Consider the following 5,219-nt stretch of genomic DNA (forward strand, 5'->3'; position numbering starts at 1 on the left):
ACTCTTCCCACCACTGATTCTAAGATGCATTTATTGCTTGGTATTCTTAGTTCTCACCCTATTTTCTCTAGTGTTCTTTTCCCCCAGTGGGACATTGGAAAAAAGTAAAATTCTATAATTACATGAGTGTTGGTGTTTTTTGTTTGTTTTTGTCAACTTAGCACATGCTAGAGCCATCTGGGAAGAGGAAACCTCAATTAAGAAAATTCCTTTATCAGATTGACCTGTCAGTGGGATATTTTCTTGATTAATGATTGATACTGGAGATCCCAGCCCATCGTGGGTGGCAACACTCCTGGACTAGTGATCCTGATGGCCAAACACCCTAATTGTCATGCTAGAAACCCTATCCAATGACTGAGGGAACCAGATGCAGAGCTCCACGGCCAGGCCCCAGGTGGAGCTCCAGGAGTCCAATTGGCGAGAAAGAGGAGGGTTTGTATGAGCGAGAATTGTTGAGACCAAGGTTGGATAAAGCACAGGGACAAATAGCCAAACGAATGGAAACACATGAACTGTGAACCAATAGCTGAGGAGCCCCCAACTGGATCAGGCCCTCTGGATAAGTGAGATAGTTGATTAGCTTGATCTGTTTGGGAGGCATCCAGGCAGTGGAACTGGGTCCGGTACTCAGTGCATGAGTTGGCTGTTTGAAACCTGGGGCTTATACAGCGACACTTGACTCAGCCTGGGAGGAGGGGACTGGACCTGCCTGGACTAAATCTATCAGGTTGAACTCAATCCTCAGGGGAGTCTTTGCCCTGGAGGAGATGGGAATGGGGGGTGGGCTGGGGGGAAGGCGGGGGGGAGGGACGGGAAGGGGGAGAACAAGGGAATCTGTGGCTGATATGTAAAATTAAATTAAATTATAAAATTAAAAAAATCAAGAAAAAAAAAGAAAGCAGACCATGGGGAGCAAGACATAAACAGCATTCTTTTATGATCTCCACTTCAGTTCCTGCCTCCAGGTTCCTACTCGGGTTCCTGCCTGACTTTCCTCAATGATGGACAGTAATGGGGACATATAAGCCAAATAAAGTCTTTCCTCCCTAAGTTTCTTTTATTTATGGTATTTATACTAGCAACAGAAAGTTAACTTGAACGACAAAGCAAGAGGCAATCCTGGTGAGAAATTAGGACAAGCTGCCCTTAACAGGCAGGCTGCTGGAACGCCAGGATTCTAGTAAATTAAACAACAAGACTTTCTCCAGCACACCTCCAATCTTTTGATAAATGAAGAGGGAGGAGTCTTTTTAAGAGAAATTAGATTTGCGAGGAGGAAATGCTATGCCATTGAGGCAGTGAGAAGCAAAGAATGAATGTGGGGCCTCCCTAGTTTGAACTCAAGAGAACAGACTCTAGAATTCTCCCACCTAATACACCTTCTGTGCCCAGTTTCTTAGGGATCCCATAAGATTTTGGTTCCCAAGTGAGTCAATTTAGTGAGAACATGTTTTCCCATTTTAATTGCTCCCATAACTTCTGAAGAGTGTGTGATTTTCAGATTACCACACTAAACTGCTGTCATTCTTGGCAACTGCAGGGGAAGCTGTCTCATGAGCCCAGGGAACTTGCTGTGGGTAGAAACCTGAGCCAAACTTTTAGGAGTTTGGGAGACAGAGCAATTTACCAACTTGTATGATATACATAATGGTGGTATTCATGCTTTCAAAAGAACAAAGAAATGAACAGGCTGGAGAAAGTGGAGACTTCTGCATGTATCCAGGAGTTCTTTCTCTTGCTCTAGGGGTGGATATCTGATGGATCCCCTTAGTTGATCTGTTCTCTTCTCATCTACAGCCATTCCCATTTGTTGTCCTTCTTATTTCATTTTAACACTTACCACATTCTATAATTGTGTGGTAGGCAGCTATCCTGCTTGACAATATCCCCCTATGGAATGTATGCTCAGTGATCTTTGAGGTCTTGTCTGTTTCATTGTTTGTAGCTGAAGATAGTTCTCACAGAGGAGGCATTCAATGAATGCATTTAACTTGCTGAGTGAACCTCTATATTAAATCCCAAATGATGGAACACGGCTTCAACTGTGTCAGTGTCTAGCTTATGTTACAAAAGCTTCTAGACCCCACTTGTTGTCAAGGTCTGTAGTTTGGGGTCAAGAGAAGGTCTTTGCTTTATAACCCATGAAGAATGATGTTTACAAGTTGGAGCAATGAGACAGGATACACATGAATACATACAAATCTTGAATTTGGGTTCAAATTAAGGTTTCATAAATAAAAAAAATAGGAGAAATTTTATCTACACAAGACTTTGTAGGAAAATTGTGTTTTTCCAGATTTATCATAAATTGGAAGCATGGGCAGCTACTGAAAATTATAAACTAGTCATGTAGTCCTTGATCATAATAGCCAATAATATAAGTAGTACCGGCACTTACTGTGACCACCATCTATTTTATACCAACCACAGACTCTGAGAGTTAACTTGTCCCAGGATGCAAGCATAGGATATGATGTAGCTGAGTGTATTATCAGTGAGTTCCTTCGTCGTGGAAGTAACATTTTAAGATAGATAAAACCCAAACAGTGGCTTCATAGGGAGGACACTTGTATCATAAAGGATAAAGGAACCATAGCTTGTAGGGAATGTTTAAAGAAAAAGGGGTGTTTAGTGGCAAGATGATGGGAGGTAGAGGTCATGAATGAAAGGACATGGAATGGAAGGGAGCAGACCTGTCCTGTGTCACTCCACATGGTGTATTTGAAGGAACAGATAGAAGTTACAGTGAAGCAGATTTCAGTTTGACACAACTACCAACTGTCTGAAGATTAGAGGTGTAGCATGCAGCTCTTGAACCCGCTCCCTCCATTTCAAGCTTGTACAGCCATCTGTCAAAAGCATTGGTTTCAAGAGGAAGTCTTCCTCTCCTCTAAGAGTCTAGGATTATCAAAATGAATTTAGAGTGTATTTGAAAGAGAGGTAAAGGCTATTTGAATTGATTTAACTGGTGGGTGTTCAAGGACAGGGTGGGTTTATTACTCTCTGTAGACCTTTCTGTCCTTTGAGCAACTAAGTCTTCTGCTGGGGCCCTAACTGGAGCATGTTTGATGTCAGAAGGGAGACTCATATTTGTTCTGAAAACAAATTCTTTAAAAAATAATAGCAGGTTGCAATCTTCATAGAAGGCTGGATCATTATAGTAAGCAGTCAGACAGTCTTTCAATGCAGAATTTTCTTTCTGGAATTTTACGACAATAAGGATTCCAGAGTCCTTTCAACATCTGGTAAAATCTTCAACTTGCTCAGAACACCTCTATCTGGCTTTTTCTCTCATTATTTTTGGGATCAGAACATCTTTTTCCACGTCTGAGATGCTGCTCTGTCGGGTCCAGCATCATCTTGGAGGGTCGAGAAGAAACCAGCTATGAAGAACGCAAACTGGAATATCTCAAGGAAAGTGAAGAATTCAGAAAAACCAGAGTTCCTACTAAGAAGAGGCTACAAAGACTTCCCACAAGCAATGTAGGCCAATAGTGAGTTCAGAAAGTCACATCTTATGGAAACCACTTGTAATATAAGCCAGAAATGATGGGCTGAAACAATGTTTGCTCACCCTAATCATGAAAATACTGATTATTTTTTTGTGAAATAAAAATCTTTATTCCAGAAAAAAATAATTGGATAGTATTCTTGCATCAAGTTCACATCAAAATCTTTCCTATGCAAAATCTTTCCTTTGTGCTTTTTCCTAGTAGGCACCAACTCTTTTATCCCATACACCACTTCTTAATTCCGTTCCTGAGCCAAGGTTGTACTTCTTTTTCTTTCATTTTTCTTTATTAAGAAATTTTCTACTCACTCTACATACCACCCATAGACCCCCCTCCTCCCTCTTCCCACCCCCAGCCCTCCCTCCCAAGCCACTCCACATCCCCCAAATCAAGGTCTCCCATGGGGAGTCAGCAGAGCCAGGCACACTGAGCCTAGGCAGGTCCAAGCCCCTCCCCACTGCACCAAGGCTGTGTAAGGCGTCACACCACAGGCACTGGGCTCCCCAAAGCCTGCCCATGCACCAGAGATGGATCTCGATGCCCCTGCCTGGGTGCCCCCCAAACAGTTCGAGCCAAATAACCATATTCCATATCCAGAGGGCGTAGTCCAGTCCCATGGGGGCTCCACAGCCACTAGTCTATAGTTCATGGACTTCCACTAGTGTGGCCAGTCATCTCTGCATGTCTTCCCATCATGGTCTCGATGTCTCCCACCTGCAGAATACCTCCTCTCTCTCCTCTATTGGATTCCCGGAGCTTAGCCTGGTGCCTGGCCATGGATCTCTACATCTACCTCCATCAGTCACTGGACAAAGGCTCTATGATGACGGTTAGGGTATTCACTAGACTGGTCACCAGAGTAGACCAGTCCAGGCACCCTCTAGATCACTGCCAGCACTGCAAGTTGGGGTCATTAAAGGTCGTACTTCTTATGAATTGGTGTTCAAAGACTTGGGCATATGAGAGTTACCTGTGTTCATAGTTAATAATCCTTAAAGGGTAGTGAGAAAAGAGGAATGAATCAATCATGTGACGGCAAGAAAGAGAGGGACGGAGCTGGCTCTAAGTGCATTCCAACAGACTGGAAGAAGCTGGGTCTTCTCTAGCAAAAGGTGTTTATTTTCAGCTTTCCACGAGTTTCATGGTGTAGAGAGCCTCTATGAGTGCTAGATGAAACTGGATTCTACGCCATCTCGCAACGTGTTCGAAGGGAAGATCAAGTCTTGGCGTAAGACTTTGACAAGCTGCTTCCTCTGAAATTGTCCATCTGTGGTTCTGAAATCCCACAGTCAGAACACTGGCTTCCAAGTTCTGCATTTTCCCAGATGTTCTACAAATGGTTAAGCTCCTGGTGTCATCACTTGGATGGTATCTCATCCTTACCCATGAGATACCAGTGGCCTGCTGCTCATTTGCTTCCTGCCAGGTGTCATTCTATGCTATAGCATGTTTATCTCATTCACTACTCACACCTCTGTAACTATACTTGGCGTCTCACAGAGGAGGAAACTGAGTCTGGCATGTTTAAATGCCTTTTCCATGCAGCTAGTAAATGGTGGAGTCTGGATTTGACTTCAGAATCAGTACTCTTAAGCAAGTTTAAGATTTAACCATTATTAAGACTCTCTAACTATAGAAATTATTGGATTTTCAGTCCCAGGGGAGATCTGAGCTTTGTATATGAACACTGTGTATTGGGGGTGA

The 5,219-nt window shown here is 43.1% G+C and overlaps 1 pseudogene; it reads right to left on the minus strand.

The window, feature by feature from the left end:
• Nucleotides 1–2,950: 2,950 nt before the first annotated feature.
• Nucleotides 2,951–3,362, minus strand: LOC131896126 (COX assembly mitochondrial protein homolog; annotated as a pseudogene).
• Between the last annotated feature and the right edge of the window lie 1,857 nt (nucleotides 3,363–5,219).

This window comes from Peromyscus eremicus, chromosome 19, assembly GCF_949786415.1.
Source record: "Peromyscus eremicus chromosome 19, PerEre_H2_v1, whole genome shotgun sequence".
Classification (NCBI taxonomy): Eukaryota; Metazoa; Chordata; class Mammalia; order Rodentia; family Cricetidae; genus Peromyscus; species Peromyscus eremicus.